Source organism: Pogona vitticeps, chromosome 3 (assembly GCF_051106095.1).
Source record: "Pogona vitticeps strain Pit_001003342236 chromosome 3, PviZW2.1, whole genome shotgun sequence".
Classification (NCBI taxonomy): Eukaryota; Metazoa; Chordata; class Lepidosauria; order Squamata; family Agamidae; genus Pogona; species Pogona vitticeps.
In genome coordinates this window covers 166,380,101-166,397,511 of record NC_135785.1, presented here as the reverse complement: position 1 = coordinate 166,397,511, position 17,411 = coordinate 166,380,101, and the positions used below count along the sequence as shown (strand labels likewise).

The following is a 17,411-nucleotide window of genomic DNA, read 5'->3' as shown; positions in this document are numbered from 1 at the left end:
AAATATGGCCTGGATGTGAGTTTAGCTGGCTAGAGAGAAACACAACTGAACTGAACCCTGAAACCCAAACAGTAGCCATAAAAACTATGTTTAAACTGAGACATTATGGTTGAAATCCTGCTCCTTAGCGTAGTAAGTCACATTAGGGTAGGCCAATTATTGCAGATGTTGATAGAGTCTCGGGCATGGATACTTAAGCTGAATTTTTGGCTAAAAATGTTCTTCACCCCTGTGGGGTTGGCTGCCCTAGTGCTAACTGATAAGTTTCAGTCCAGATGGAAAAGATCTATGAATGAGAAATTAAATAATTTGGGCCTCTCGAGAAGTGCTATTTTGTTAATGGGCTATACAAAAGCAAAACAGAAACTACACCAGCGAATCACAGACAATGAGCTGCAACACCATGTCAGCATAGCTACGACCCATCCTGGCTTTAGAGATTATGGTCAGGCATTTTTACCTGCTAGCTATTTGAATATTCTGACCCTTCCAAAATATAGAAAAACTTTTACATTAGCAAAGTTTAATGTACTTCCTTCAATCCTGCTGGAAGGCAGATACAAGAACATTCCCTATGAAGAGCGCTTATGTCCTTGTGAGGCTGGTGTGGTGGAGACGGTTGGCCATGTGCTGTTGTATTGCTCCTTCTATACTGGTATCCATGACACTTTTATTCATCCAGTTTTGCAAAGCATCCCCGGCAGAGATGATGAGTACAGTACTATACATGTTATCTGCTGGCAGACCAATGTCCATCAGTAATGTTTAAAGTGGCCAGCTTCTGTGCAGCAGCACTAGTCTGCAGGTGAGAAATTGTGCCTTAATCCTGTATGTATTGCATATATGAATATGTATGAACTGGGGGTAGGGGTATACTCCTAACAATTATTTATGGAATTTCTTCCCCTATGAATCTGCTGCACATAATGTATATTATAGTTGTATTGATTCTGTTTATTCTTGTGCGGTTGTTTTGTGTTATTCACATCTGATCTGTTGATCGTAATAAAGTATTCATTCATTCATTGCCGGAAGAAATATCAACAACCTCCAATATGCAGATGATACCACTCTGATGGAAGAAAGTGAGGAGGAATTAAAGAACCTCTTAATGAGGGTGAAAGAGGAGAGCACAAAAATGGTCTGAAGCTCAACATAAAAAAACACTAAGATCATGGCCATTGGTCCCATCACCTCCTGGCAAATAGAAGGGGAAGATTTTGAGGCAGTGACAGATTTTATTTATTTTATTATTTCTTTATTTTATTTATATCCCGCCTATCTAATCAATTAAGATTACTCTAGGCGGTTTACAACAATAAAAACAATGACAATACAGTTAAAATAATTATACAAAGGAAAAGTTGCAACAAGATGGGAACTAGGGAATAGAAGGAAAGGGGGATCAGGAGTTGATAAACGGGAAGGCCTGCCAATACATCAATGTTTTTAGTTGTTTTTTAAAAGTACCCAGTGAGGGAGCCGCGCAAATGTCAGGGGGAAGGTTATTCCAGAGGCGAGGAGCCACCGCCAAGAAGGCCCTATTTCTTGTCTTTTCTATCCGGGCCTCCCTCGGCGTTAGGCTCCTCAGCCTCACCTCCTGACTTGCGCGGGTAGAACTTGGTGGAAGTAGGTGTTCCGCCAAGTAACGAGGCCCTAAGCCGTTTAGGGCTTTATAAGCAAGCATCAGCACTTTGAAGTCGATGCGGAAATGGATGGGCAGCCAATGCAATGCGGCCAGAGTGGGCGAAATGTGTTGGTATCTTTTCACACCACTGAGAAGTCTGGCCGCCGCATTCTGCACCACCTGTAGTTTCCGCAACAGCCTCAAAGGCAGCTCCACGTAGAGCGCATTACAGTGGTCTAATCTTGAGATTACGAGCGCATGCACCAACGTAGTGAGTGCCCCCACCTCGAGATAGGGCCGCAGCTGGGCTATCCGCCTGAGATGGTAAAAGGCGGTTCGGGCAACCGACGCCACCTGGGATTCCATGGTGAGCGCCGGGTCCAGATAGATCCCCAGGCTGTGAACCCCATCCTTGGCGGGGAGGGTCACCCCCCCCCAAAAGTGAGGGAGTTTCCCAAACCCCCGATTGTGGGGGCGCCCACCCTCAGTACCTCCGTCTTGTCCGGGTTCAGCCTCAGCCCGTTCTCCTGCATCCATTGCAGTACGGTCCCCAGGCAGCGCTGAAGGGACAGAACGGCATCTCCTGTGGTAGGCGGAAAGGAGATGTACAGCTGAGTATCATCAGCATACTGATGACACCGAGCTCCACATCCCCTGATGACCCCACCCAGTGGCCTCATATAGATGTTAAACAGCATTGGGGAGATAATCGACCCCTGTGGAACCCCACAGTTGAGACTCCACGGGGCCGAGACATTCTCCCGAAGCTGTACTCTCTGGGGGCAGTCCTCCAAGAAGGAACGGAGCCAGGCCAATGCCAGGCCACCAATTCCCAACTCAGAGAACTTTCTTGGGCTCCATGATCACTGCAGGTGGTGACAGCAGCCATGAAATTAAAAGAGGCCTGCTTCTTGGGAGGAAAGTGATGACAAACCTAGACATCATCTTAAAAAGCAGAGACACCACCTTGCCAACAAAAGTCACCATAGTCAAAGCTATGGTTTTTCCAGTAGCAATGTATGGAAGTGAGAGCTGGACCATAAAGAAGGCTGACCACCAAAGAATAGATGGTTTTGAATTGTGGTGCTGAAGGCAACTCTTGAGAGTCCCCTGGACTGCAAGGAGAACAAACCTATCCATTTTGAAGGAAATTAACCCTGTGTGCTCACTGGAAGGACAGATCCTGAAGCTGGCCAATACTTTGGCCATCTGATGAGAAGTGAAGACTCCCTGAAAAATACGCTGATTTTAGGAAAGTGTGAAGGCAAGAGGAGAAGGGGACAACAGAGGAGGAGATGGTTGGACAGTGTCATCAAAGCTACCAACATGAATTTGACCCAACTCCGGGAGGCAGTGGAAGACAGGAGGGCCTGGTGTGCTCTGGTCCATGGAGTCACGAAGAGTCGGACACGACTTAACAACTAAACAACAGCAACAACAAGGCTATAATTAATTTATTGCATCTCTATCACAGGTGTAATACTAGCTACTATGTTGATTTCTATCCTGCCTTTCTGTTGCAGTTGTGAGTTTCTGGTAAAATTCTCTTTTTGCTACAGTTACATTAGTACGGAAATCCACAGAGGATAATAGCTACAAAGTTCCCCAGAGTCCACCCTTTTTCTCATTAACTGGTACTTAAAGCCCCAAAAACTCACTCCTGAGACACTTCTAAGAGTTCCTTGAAATTAGACTTGTGTATACTGCATTATTTAGTGCACAGATACTAGTAACCAACCAAACAGATCAACAGCAAATACAACTGCCACCAACCAAGGAAAGAAAGGGATAGAGCAAGTAACAGAGAAGTGGGACTCTTTGAATTTCAACAGCTAGAAGGAACAATTGGCTACTGTTGAATAAACAATCACCCCAGCCCACAAAAGTCAAAATGCCAAGACAGTTCTAAGATGATTATGATTATGATGAGCGTTGTCTCCTTTGTGGGACCCAAGGCAACTTACAAGATTAATTTTAAAAGAAAAAAGAAAACAAATCTCAAATTAAACTGTAATATTGAAACAGCACTACCGCAGTGAAACAAATACTGTACACAATTATGGAAATTTATACACACCAACAGCAAAACACCTGCGTTAAAAATGCCATTAAAGTTTCCCTCCCACCCCCAAGGTAAGAAGACTCGTTTTGCCACATTTGTACAGTATTGTGCGATGACCACAGGGCTTCCTTTGAGGGTTTTGTTGCTCACTCTGAGGTAAACTGTGCCTGCAGCCGTGCCACATGCGTGGGCGTTTGCCCACATCAGAAAACCACTCTTTTATGACATGGGCTTTCTCGTCACTGACGACACGCTTTGAGACCCTCTCTGAAGCGTGGGGCCAAACTCATTTGTCTCTTGGTTAAAAACCACAGCTTCTCCCTTTGCCTCCCGCAAAAAGTCGCCGGCGCCTCTTCTGTCCGGGCGACTGGTCGGCGTCCCCGGGGGCTCCCTCGACGACCAGTTCCTCTCTTCCCGCTCCCTTCGGCGGAGCGTTTCCCCCGTCCCCCGCGCGCCCTCGCCCGTTGGAGCCAAGAAAGGCGCCAAGCGGTTGAGCGGCCGAGGAGGCCACGAGGCGGAGAGCCGTTGGCTCTTCCCCCGCCACAGGCAGCGGAGAGAGACAAGACCCCGCGCCCGCTGTTTTCACCCGGCGTTGAACCGGGAGCGTCCCGGCAAGGATGTGGACTATTTCCCACCTCCTCCTGGTGCCTTGCTTTTCTGTTGAACCTAGGCTGCCCTGGGAATCCCCATGCAGGGTCGGCTGCCGGTCGGGTCCTCTTCTCGCTCCCCTGGTGTAACGGTTAGAGTGGTGGGTGATCTTGACCGTTAAGCCCACTGGGTGACTTGAGGCTAGCTTAATTACCTCAGGAGGTTGTTTTGAGAGAGAAATGGGAAGGAGCATCCAACCAACTTGACGTGTTGAGGTATTACCTATTGTAAGATTGGAGGAGAGAACCAGACCATTCTCGCTGGAGTGCCCTCCCTCCCTCAAACTTCAGAGAAGGAGGTTCAGACCATGCCTATTTCCCTTCCTAGAAAGGCGGAACTGCAAGAGACAGACCTGGGAGGAGAGAAGAAGGATTACAAAAATTGACATTTAAAGAAACCAGGAAGGAATTGACGGGAAAAGAGCAGAAGCAGAGGGTACAGGTTGAGGAGGTGATGGCTGATATAAAAAGGGGAGAAGGGGAGTTACCGCCAGGTTGGGAGTGGATCTGGATGCAGGATCCATGGACTGGCAAGTGGGAAAGACTGTGGATTCCAAAGAAAGAAGTAGATTACAGAAGAAGGAGGGAGGTAACACCAAGACCTTCTTACTGGGATGAGATGGAAGCAAAAGAGTGGAGGAGAAAATTGAGGGAGGAGAAGGAGAGAGTCCAAAGGGAAAGACGTGAGAGAACAGAATGGAGAATGAGGGGACATCCAAATGAGGGGATACCCACGGGACCCTGACACCCACCAGAGAACCTACCTGGGTTGGACAATCGGGAGGAGGACACAGTACCCCTATTGGAAGGAGAGACCGGACAGATATTAAATGCTAATTTGTCTATGGACTGGCCTGGACCCTGGACCTCGGAAGGGGGAAACCCCTTCAAGGGAGAAAATTGGAAGCCCCTTGCTGACCAGTTGTTGGAAGGTGATAAACGCTTTTGCAGACACTGGTTTCTTGTTGAACACTGCAATAAATGTTACACCCATTTCAGAACCTCGGATGTCTGGTGGTTTATTTGAAGAAAAACGAGCCAGATATTGAACCACCACACCTATTTGTTACATTTAGGTTGAACTTCTGCTCCAGTGCATCTGTGAAGATTCTCAGTCATCCCGGTGAGATTATCTGGAAGCTGAGTCATGGCAGTTGGACTTATTTCTTATTAGGCTGAAACATTTTGCTATTCATCCAAGTAGCTTCATGGCAAATGGACTTCTTTTTTTTATGTTGAAAGGTTTCACTACTCATCCAAGTAGCTTCTTCAGTCTGAAGAGAGTTGGTAATGCATCCCTGATATATCCTCCACCCTGGTTTTACTTTCCCCTGGTCTGAATAGGCTCCTTAGATTTCTCACTAGGTGGGATTTTCACACACCCACACTCAGTCCTTTGGCCATCCAAGGAGCCTTTTCAGATCAGAGCCTATTCAGACCAAAAACAAAACATCACAGCGCAGAAACATAACCCCAATGACAGCACAGCTGGGTGGTAAATACCTAACATGTCTTGATCTTAGACTCAATCTTTTTCACCTTAGAAAAATACCAACGAGCTTTACCCTGACATGGCTCAAAATGAGATTCATTCTCATTGAGATACAACCCTTGCTGAGGCAGGGCTTCATTGCAGCAAGACTGGTTGGGTTTCAGAATGGCTCCTGAAACTGATTGAAACCACTTGGTTTTGACCCCCACAAAACGTGGGGGGGGCAACGACTTTCACTGCCACTGCTGCTACTGGGTCTCGGTCCCGTGGGGCCAAGGACTGAGTGCAGTCTGCCAGGAAGGAGGTGGCAGCAGGGCGGGAGGGCCCTTCCTCTGGGATCAGGGCCCCTCTGCCCCTGTGCTGAGGATCAGGACCCAGCGGCAGCGGGTGCAGAGGCCCTGCGGAGGGTGGCGAGGAGTGCAGAGGGACGCCCCCGCCCCTGCCTCCTCCCACTGCTGCATTCCTTTCCCAGTACTTTACTGTAAAAGTTACAGTAAAAATTTCCCTGACCCTTGCTGTAATCATTGGGGCGCAAGAGCTACAAAGAAGCAGCCTCTTTGCCACCAACGGTTAGCTATTTGAATTTCCCGCCTTTCCCTCTGCCTTTTCCTGGTCGTAACTGGAAGCTCCAGCCGCAAGTCGAAGCAAAATTTTGTGGCCGGAGCTGGTCATAACTTGAATTGGTCGTAAGTAGGGATGGTTGTGAGTCAAGGCACCAATGTACTTTTAATTGTGCAAAGGCACTTCTGGGCACTGCTGAAACCTAGGCATCTAGGCTCAGAGGTGAGTCCATGACCACCACCAAGCTGTGCACCTGTGCCTGTCCAGCACAGGCTACATTCCTATTTCCTGATGTGCCTTTTAATTGACTAGGAGCACCTCCATCTTGTCTGGATTAAGTTTTAGTTTAGTTACCCTCATCCATTCCATTCCTGATATCAGACACTGATTTAGTGCCAAAACAGCCTCCTTGAATTTAGGTGGCAAGGAGAGCATGAATTCATAGAATTGCATCTTTTATACACAGTTATGGTTTTCTGTACTGAATGTCCACAATGCTGCTTTTCATGACCCCTATATTGCCACCTGGTGTTTAAAAAATGGAAATGCAAGATAGTATATTATTGTTGTACCCCCATTTCCCATGCACCGTGTGAAGCAGAAACAGATACCTTACATCAGAAGAGTACAGCTTCAATGTGGTTGAGAGCATGTATAACCCAATACCCCCAGTATACTCTGTTCTAATAAGTATTTTCTAGGGTTTGCTGGAATTATGTAAAGAAGCACACAGTGGTCAAAATTCTGTTGTGCAGGCATGCACACTGCAACGTGAGGTTGCACAAGTGGAAATTCTGCTATGGTCAAGGTGGAAGTGCTCTCCCCAAAACCCTTCTATTGGTGCATCATGCAATCGGTCATGCTGGGGACATGCAAACAGTTACACAGTTTCATTGCACTATTCCTTGTTGCCAGGGGTAATGCTCAGCACATTTCCACCAGCATAATTTCATGTATCGGCATGAACAGTATACAGTATTGTTCATTTATTTGCCTATCCTGTCATGAGGTATAGCAAGAGAATACCAAAAGTACGGTTCAGCTGCTAATCTAGTTGGTGTTTGTATGTGGGGAGTACACGGAGAGACAGCAAAATGACTTGGACCAGTCTTAATTATTCTCATTATAGCCACTCAACTCTGCAGATTTAGCCTACAAATCTTTTCAGAAAATGCTGAAAATATACCACTATTTAATTATGAGCTGGACAAATAATTATTTTCAAAAATAGAGGGAAGTCCAGGCTTACTTATGTTTAGAGTCTGAAACTAAGATTAAAAATGGAAAAATAATTTAATGTTATTAATGTTATAATTGGAAAATAGTAATTTATTAATGTACCAATATTCCCATGCCAATTACATTAGGGGGGTGTCTTCTACTGGAGAATTTGGTTAATTCCTTTTTTAGTTAGCAGAGTATCAAGTACAAACAACAAATGCACAGATAAAGTGTGAGAATAGTTTCAGTCTCAGTAGCGTACCCCTTTTCACAGTGAGTAGCACTTTATATGGGACGTAGTGGCGCTGCAGGTTAAATCGCAGAAGCCTGTGCTGCAGGTTCAGAAGACCAGCAGTCATAAGATTGAATCCACGTGACGGAGTGAGCGCCCGTCGCTTGTCCCAGCTCCCGCCAACCTAGCGGTTCGAAAGCATGCAAATGCAAGTAGATAAATAGGGACCACCTCAGTGGGAAGGTAACAGCGTTCCGTGTCTAAGTCGCACTGGCCATGTGACCACAGAAGATTGTCTTCGGACAAAACGCTGGCTCTATGGCTTGGAAACGGGGATGAGCACCGCCCCCTAGAGTTGAACATGACTGGACAAAAAATTGTCAAGGGGAACCTTTACCTTTACCTTTAACTAGCACTTTATATGTTAAAAATCCCTCTGGAAGTAATCTAAGTGAAAAAAAGTTATCTTTATTTACAGTTGCTGTCTATAGTTATAGTCAGTAGAAAAATAGGAAAAACTGAGTCTCCATATGTGGGGAGCATATCTTCAGGCTTCCTGTATGCTCGGAGATTAGGAATGGAGAGAGAAAGAGTAATAAAGGAAGCAGAGCAAACAGACAGGAAGAGGCGAGGGCCAAGCCAGAGAAAGGAAAAAAAAACCTTTAGCAATAGGTTAGTGGGAAAGGAGGACCCCTTTAGGTATTAAAACCTTCCCTCCCACTGATATTCAATGTTAGAAACCATGCAAGATTTTAATTCAGTATTCTCAACAAGGAGTGCACATCAACTCACTTTCTTCTTAAGAAAAAGCAAGCCACCTTTCTCTTGAACTTCCACTTCTCATCAACCACCCCATCAATATACTTTTGACTACAACCTGTCAAAATAAACCACAAATACATCCTATGTTTCAGCCCTTCTATGAGTCAGAAATAAACACAGTATAATGTTCCAGGCCAGCCTTCATTGTGCATCCCAGAAAAGCCAACCTTTGTAGCCTTCAGCACATTGCACAGATCCAAAAGAAAAGAATGGTAAATGACTTCTAAGTATTCTCTACCTAGAAAACGCAAGCAAAGTGATGGCCAAAGTGTTGCAACAAAGGTTTTTACCTTATATGGAACAAGAAATGCCAGATATTCAAGCTGGTTTCTGAAAATGAAGAGGCACTCAAGATCATATTGCAAATATCCATGGAACACACCAAAGAATTTTAGAAGATCACTTGGTTTTATAGACTACAGCAAGACCTTTTGCTGTGTGGATGAGAAACTATGGGTTGTTCTGAAAGAAATGGGTGTGCCTGAGCACTTGATTGTCCTGATGCATAAACCATGATTGTGGAAAAGAAGCTACCATTAGGGCAGAGTATGGAGAGACAGAGTGGCCTCTCACAGGTAAAGGTGTAAGAGAAAGGTACATTTTCTCCCCTTATCTGAGCAGTCTGTAGGCAGAACATATCATACAAAAAGCCAGACTAGATTCAGATGACGGAGTGAAAATTTGTGGAATAATTTAAGCTATGACACCATATTGACAGAAAGCAACAATGACTGAAACAAAAGTGAAAGAAGAAAGTGCCAAAGCAAGACCACAGTGAAACCATAAGAGGCGAAACATAATGACTGCAGAAGAGCTACACAACTTTAACGTTGAGAATGAAGAAACTGAAATTGTGAAAGATTTTGTATTCCTTGCTTCAGTCATCAAATGGAGAGTGCAGCCAAGAAATCAGAAGGCTGAGACTCAAAAGGGCAGCGAAGAAGGAACTAGGGGAAAAAAAAATCAAGTGTAAGGATGTGTCATTGTACGCCAAGACTAAGACCATCCACACTCTTGTATTTCCATGTATGGGTGTGAATGCTGGACTGTAAAGAAAGATAACAGGAAAAAAAAGATTTCACTTGAAACATGGTGCTGAAGGATAGCTTTGTGGATACCCTACACTGCCAGAAAGACGAACAAATCGGTCCTAGCTCAAATCAAGCCTGAACTATCTATCTCTGGAGGCAAAAATGTTGAGGCTGTCCTACTTTGGACACATCATAAGAACACAGGATTCTCTAGGAAAGACAATGCTGGGAAAGGTTGAAGGCAGTCCAGTCTGTTACACGCTCCCGAGCCAAGAATTTAAGGGTGATGACGTCATGCCTTGGCCAGTGACATGACGGCGTGGCCAACATACGAGTGAGAAACCTCTTTTTGTTCCCTTCAAGGGAAGTGTCTGACAGATCATGGACAGAATAATAGCTGAACTGTCGTCAGGAGGCGGCTTGAGAAGGAAATTAGACGTAGAAGCACACGTTCCCACTCCCCCCCCCCCGCTGCCCGGTGTTTTATGTCGGTGCCCGTTGATGCCGCGGAACCTCTTGGCCGCATTCCGTCGGTAGCGCGACGGAAAGGGTTCGGTGTTACACCGCCCGAGCTGCGAGGCCTTACAGTATAGGGGGGCTGCGTTTGAATACCGTGGCTGCTTTGCCTTCCTCCCCCTTTCCTTCGGCGGTTCTATTAAAATGATGCCTTAAGTACAGTAACGGAGTAGGCGAAGATAGGGTGGGGGCGCACCATCCCCCCTCCCCTCCCGCCGATGCCAGGATGGCGAGTCCGGACCAGAAGTCTCCCAACGTCCTCCTGCAGAACCTGTGCTGCCGCATCCTGGGGAAAGGCGAAGGTAACGCCAGGGGATCGCCCTCCTCAGAGCCCGCTAGGAAGGGCTGCTTGGCTCCCCGCTACCAAACGAAGGTCTGGAGAGAAGAGCCAGGCCCGGGGAGGGGGGGGAAGAGGAGGAGGAGGAGGAGGAGGAGGAGGAGGGTTGGAGGAAGGGCTGCTTTGCTGCTGCCGGAGCCACTCGTTGCTCTCCGGGCGGAGCGATCCCGTCCTCGCACTCACGTCCCCGGTAGCGAGGTTGCAGGCAGGCGGCGAGGGCAGCGGGCGGCTGCTCCTCCTGCGGGGATGGGTCGGTCGAGAGACTATCGGGGCGGCTCTCTGGCCTCTCCCGCCAGAAGGGATGCCCACCAGTGGCAGTGCCGTGGGAGAGACAGGACTCTTGGGGGGGGCATGCCTTGCATGCGCGGAGGTGGGAGGTCTAGTTTCGGGCTCCTCTTCCCGCGAAGCTCCCGTTGAGTCCCCTGGAGGACAACTATTGTGCCTCCTCCTCACCTGCCTCGCAGGCCTTTGTGGGAAGAGCTCCCTGGGCTGAGCTTCTCAAAGGAGGCTGTCGTGGTTAAGGAAGGAAGTGCATGTGATGTGGTGCTGGGCAAATTGCACACCTTGACCGTTGGGATTCCTGAGATTGAGGAAGATATGTATCTGTGACTATTAGAGACAGGCTACCAGCGGGTAGCTGCTCAGAAATCAATATTGTTATGTCATATTCACGAGCAAAAGAGATACAGTAAAGCTCTTATACTGCACTTGAGTGGTAGAAACTGATATGAGACATGATATGGAAAACGTTTTAGGATGTGGTTTTGTTTACTGAAGCAAAAGATGTAAGTTTTAGTTTTACAAATCAGTGTTCCCATGCTGCCAAACAACATATTAAAAAATCACATTCTTTTGTAGACTAATGTAAGAAAATAAGACCAGATGGGCGGGGTATAAATCAAATAAATAAAAATATTTCTCCAAGTATCAATATTTTTATTGGTGTGAGCGACTGTTGGCTCTGTCCTGAAGTTCTGATGTTGAGAATATTAAAGTATTATTCCTTATTAGTAAGGAATGTATTTTTCCTTATTAGTAAGGAATGTATTTTTATGTAGTAGTTAATGGGAATTGTAGTCTTTGGATAAGAAAGGCACAGTTAAGCTTATCCAGTTTTATAGAAAATTCATACTACAGTGGATAGAGTTGGTTAATTTATAAGCAGTAGTTGGTGTCCAAATATTACCATTTAAAATGGAAGAGAAGTAACTAGGGTTTTGAAGGAGTGGGCAGTGGTGAATAATCTGCCCAAGCTGCCATATCTGCCACCTAATTGAAATATTGCCAGCCCAATTTATATTTGTTTACTATTGACTATGTTGTACTAGATCTACTGGGGTACACGTATTTCAGATAAGTGTGCACAGGATTGCAGCCTAGTGATGCTTTCAGATACATGCAAAATTGGAAACAAGACAATCCACTGAATTCAGTGGAATTTACTCAAAACAGACATAAAATTGGACTACGTTGACTAACCTCTTGGAAACTCACTTTGGGGAACAGATTCTAAAGAACAGGCTGATGTTCAACATATACATAATCAGACAGGTTCCTGAGAAAATGAAGCCTTTCCTCAGGAGCATCTGTTTATTCTTTGCATCTCATGTATGCATGAGATTTTTGAATTTTTTTCACTACAGGATTCAGCAGGAATCAGGATTCAGCAGGAATTGCCACAGGTAAAGTTCTGGTAATTTAGTCCCCCAAAATCTTAACTTTTCAGAGGTGCTTCTCACCAGTTTCTTGTCAAGGCTGTGTTTGCAGATGGTCATTAAAGCATGAACATAAAGCATTAGGGGAGTATTAGGCACAATGAACAGAGAGACTACTGTGCTCTAATGCATTGCTTGTAAGGTTCCATCAAGGTCCATGCTTTAATGACCATCTGCAGGCATAGCCTTGGTAAGGAACCGCTGAGGAACCTGAAACTCCTCTCAGAATGTGGAATTTTTTTGGCTAAGACCACTAGAATTGTAGCTGGAGGAGTTCATTATGAATTCTGGCAGTTGAACTGGGGGGGGGGAGGGGAAGACACAAAATAAACCATGTCTAATTTTGTCTTACTTTAGGTTCCTGATAAAAGACAAAGCCCTTTGTCTTTTAAGTAAAGTTGGGAAATGTAGTACCTCCAGATGTTGTTGGGATACAATTCCATCTGTGCTAGCCAGTTTGATCAGTTGTGAACAACTTACCCTCTAATTTTCAGTCTTGCTGGGTGGGTCTCCACGTCTTGTGCACACAGTTTCACCCCTGCATGTGTGCGTGACTCAGCCCCCTCTGCAGAGAGTTTCGTCACGACCAGAACCAAAGGGGTTGAATGCTATTACTGCACAGAGGAGGAGGAAGAGAGCTATGTGGAGGGAGGTAGAGTTGCATGTACCCACACACAAGCATGACTTAGAGGAAACCTTGGTTGTGAGTGATGATGGGAATTGTAATCCAATAACATCTGGAGAGCTATTTAATCCCTATTCCTAATCTAAAGTCATAAAATAGCATTTGCAAGGAGAAGAGTGGCAGGAAGAAAACTAACTCCCAAATAAAGCCCAGCCACATCATGCACTTGAACATCTTGTGTTATGAAAAGTACAAAGCCATGTTTGATTTTATTTGGGGGTTAGTTTTTTAAAAAAAATCAGATTCTAAGGTACAATTTAAGAGTAAAAAGCTGCAGAAATCTGAGATTTTAAAAATGTTGCAGGATTTAGTTTTTTTATTTAAAAAAAAACAATAATCCTGAGGCTACTCTGAACCAGACAATGCTGTTAAAATGCATGTTCTTAATGAAAGAATATCAAGGAAAATTGCACTGACTGTGGGTATTAGAAATGGAAGTGCTTTGGGGGTATGTATTAGTAACTGTGACTCCATGGGTAGAGTTGACTACCAAAATGTTCTGGACTTTCCTCAAGGGCCCTGCATAGCATTACTAAGCCCCAGAACTTGTGGCTGATGTTGCACCAAAGAAGGTTCTGCACAGTTAGGGTGATCAGTTGAAGGAAAAAGAAAATAACACTTGTGTGGAGGAGGAAGTTCCTCTTCTAAGCAGCTACTGAATGTACAATTTTTTTCATCTAGTCACCCTACCCAGTGTGTCAGAATTCTGCCCCCCTGTCTTAAAATGAATTCCAGAAACCATTCAGGATGACTGGTCCCCTAGACAAGATGTAAAAAGTAAGGAGAGGGAGGGAAAAGACTGTGTGGGCTATCAGATGGGGCTCTTTAGGTGATGGGGTGGTGTTAGATTTCACCCACAGTAATCAAGGATTGTGGCTGGATACCTCAGTAAGTTGGGTATCTACCTGTGGATCCAGCGTTTGGGAGTTGGGAAAAGCCAGTTTGTATGGCAGTGTTCATAGCCCTAGAGCGCCTCCAGAAGAAGAGACTGGTAAACTACTTCTGAGTAAAACCCTAGAATGGGTCACCATTAGCTGGTTAGACACCACAGTGAGTTGGTTATCTGACTGTGGAATCAGAGGCTTGATGGAATAGATGGGTTTTGATTATCTGTTTGAAGGAAGAGAGGTGGCAGAGGTGGCATTGTGCAGATTTTTTGGGAGGCAGTCACTGCTGGCATCTGGATAAAAAAGCTACAAGATAGGGTACCAAGGCCATGGGTGGTGTCAAGGAAAAGGAGCAGCTGCTTATGCTTATGGAGCCAACTGGGAGCTGACAGGAAATTAGTATAGGCACTTCAAGGGATATGTTGCATCTGCATATTGGAAGGGGAATTAAGACAGAATAATGATTTTGGTAGTAGAGCCTGTGAGGGAATCAAAAACCAGAGAAGAAAATAACACAGTAGTCACTTCAACCCGGAAACTGATGCAGACAATAATACAATTTTAATATTAATAATACCCCCATAAAATAAATCTGGAAGAAGCATTAATATCCAAGGCACATTTCAGAAAGAGAAGGCTTTATGGGAAATATAGGGTCTTGCTCATGTAATTGACTATCCCCTCCCCTTGTATCTTATCCTTTGAAGATAACATGGCATATGCTTGAGTCTACAGGAAATTGGATTCCTTCACTCAAAAGCTCATATTCTCCTAACCTAGCCTCAAGTCTTTTCAGCAAATAGTATTTCCAGTTTTAAATTGAATCCTTGTTTACTCATTACCGTTGGTTTTATTAAGAGGAAAAATTACTTAACAAGATTATCAGCAGCATTGGCATTGGTTAGAAGAGTGCAAAACATAAATCTGTAATAACTAAAAATAGGAAGTCTCTATCCGACATTGAGTGTCATTGTGCTAGAAAAGAAGAAATAAAAGAAAGACACCTTTGGTATTGTATATGGTGATATACCAACAGCAGTAACCTCCATTGGTGCACATGTCTAACTGGAGACAGCAGTGAGAGCCCCTCACTGCAAGGGATGCAGTGGGGGAATTTAACAAAACTCATTAGTTTTTGTGGTGTTGGAGAGGCTGGCAGGCAGTTGATACTACAGGTGTCTGTAGGTTTGTGTTTTTTTTTAGACTGCAATTCTGAGAATTCTCCAGGAGAATTCAGGAGGCTGTTTCCCTGGAGATGCAACCTGCTAAGATAGCAGTTCTTAACTTTTTCTTTATTCCTTTTAAATATGTTTTGTTGCTGTGGTCCACCAAGGCTTAACTCAAGATTTAAAACCGTAAATTGCATCAAATATTTATTTAAAATTTCTCATGAAACGCCTTCTTTCTGGAGAAACTGAAATTACAAGCACATAAAATCATTTGTATGATGCACCTATACAAAATGTCACATGAAAATGAACGCTAGAAAATGACATGAATATAATTTGTACAAAACTGTACCTCATTAAATACAAGTTGAGTGGGGGGGGAGAACATATTATATTAACATAATTATAATGAATAAGAAGGCTGGTCCTGCATTTTGCTTACAAGCCTTGTTATATTCAGCTTAATAGCTGAAACTTGTATTCTGAGTTCTGACTTCACGTTTTTCAAGTAGTTTCTAGACTTATTTTTAATATAAAGGAGAGCAGAGAATGGTTTTTCACACAAGTACGTCATTACAAAAGGCACTAATACTTTCATAGCCCTCTTTGATAGTTCCAGAAAATCTGCTTGTGAGTGAGCCCAGAAATATGGAAGGGACTGTTCCTTGAACTGCAGTTTCAGAGCACCATCTGTGGATATTTCTATGAGCTTGTCTTCCTCTGCTGCTGTGAGCCCTTCTAGTTCCTACAGATTAACTGAAAATGGATGTCTAATCCAGTTTTTGCTTGTATCAGGAACAGGAAGATATTCACGAAAACTATTTTGCAAATCTTCTGAATGCTGTATAAGTGATAAGGCGGTCAGCTAGAGTCAGTGTGGAAAGCCTTTTTGAAAAGCAAGGACTTCAATTGCTTCCTAAATGTCAATGGAGCTGCTCTGGAAGCTGGTTCCATAAAGTTGGAAGCACTGTAAAGAAAGCCCGACCTCTTGTAGAGGTCTAATGGCCTCCCTACCTGGGGAGAGCCTGATCTTTGAGCCTGATCCAGAGACTTCAGTGGGTCCAAAATGTAGCAGCCAGACTACTGGTGGGTGCAAGTAAATTTGACCACATCACTCCGGTTCTGGCTGACCTCCACTGGTTGCCCATTGCGTCTTGGATCATGTTCAAGGTTTTGACACTGCTCATCTCCTCCCTGGTACACCTAGAAGAAGAAGTATGGATGAAGAAGTATTTAAGAGCTTAAACAATTTTATAACATATCATGACATGGATTGGTTGAAATGCATAGGAATTAGCACAGACAGGACACAAGCAGTGTCTGAAAAGCTTATTGGACTTGTAGAATGGATTAAGGAAATCATACAGTCGGTGACTTTGTACCATTACTGCATACATAGGGAAACTACATAGTTGCTAAGAAGATACCAGAAAAACTAAAGCAGACTTTAAATGAATCAGTCAAAATTGTCAGATTTTTTTTAAAAAACAAATCACTGAATTCAAGACTTTTTGAACAGCTTTGCAAAGATCAGGACAGTGAATACCTTCAACTTTTGCTGCACTGGGGACTCTGGGAGCTGTAGTCCAAAATGGTACTTTTCCATGCTCTTCTTTCTAAAGAAACAGTATGTTAAAGAAAAATCTTGGTTGTGCAATAAGTGTTTGTAACATTTATCTTACTCTGTTACAGGTGCCAAGTTGTTAAAAGCTCTATTTGTTCGTTGGTTTAGTTCATGTGTATATGTGTGTGAATCATGTTAAAAACTCTTACTAATTTTTCACTGACTGTGATTTTAATTTCAGCTGATGTAGCCCAGCAGTTTTAGTATGCTGTGCGGGTCATTGGAAGCAATTTTGCCCCTACTGTTGAAAGAGATGAATTTCTTGTAGCAGATTTAAAAAAAAAGAACGTAAGTTTATTTCTTTGTTTGAAGAATACTCACATCAACACTTTTGAGAAGATTGGAAATGCTGTCTGTCTTTTGATTCTTATGATAGAAGTCTGCCTTAGTACTCTTTAGTACAAAATGTTAGCAGTCTTTGCATTGTATTACAGATGTATATGATTGTGTATACTGTGGTGCCTCGACGTACGAACATCTTGACTTGTGACCAATTCGAGTTATGACCAGCTCCGGTTGCAAAATTTTGCTTTGACTTGCGACCAGCGCTTTGAGATACGACTAGAAAAAAGGTAGGGAGTTTGAACTGCTTTCCGTCCTTTTGTCCTTCAGTTAACTGTTGGTCAGCGAAGAGGCTGCTTCTCTGTAGCTCCTTCTCCCTGGCGGTTAGAGAGTGTGGGTTCGGAGAGAGACTTCGGACTGCCTACTACTGTACAGTACTGTACTGTATTTTTATTTATTTATTTATTTTGCATTTTTTGCTTAAAAATTTTTTTTTTTGGT

General features: G+C 44.1%; 1 protein-coding gene across 10 annotated transcripts in view; it reads left to right on the top strand.

Annotated features, from left to right (window-relative positions):
- Positions 1-6,246: 6,246 nt before the first annotated feature.
- LOC140705783 (uncharacterized) overlaps positions 6,247-17,411 on the top strand; it is a 68,359-nt gene continuing 57,194 nt past the window's right edge. For 9 of the 10 annotated variants that reach the window (XR_012085298.2, XR_012085297.2, XR_012085294.2 and 6 more), the window contains exons 1-3: positions 6,247-10,513; positions 16,810-16,916; positions 17,063-17,200. The gene's annotated coding sequence lies outside the window, so the exon portion shown is untranslated. Of the gene's footprint in view, positions 10,514-12,191; positions 12,231-16,809; positions 16,917-17,062; positions 17,201-17,411 lie in introns of all 10 variants that reach the window. The other variant, XM_078391437.1, reaches the window with a different exon arrangement.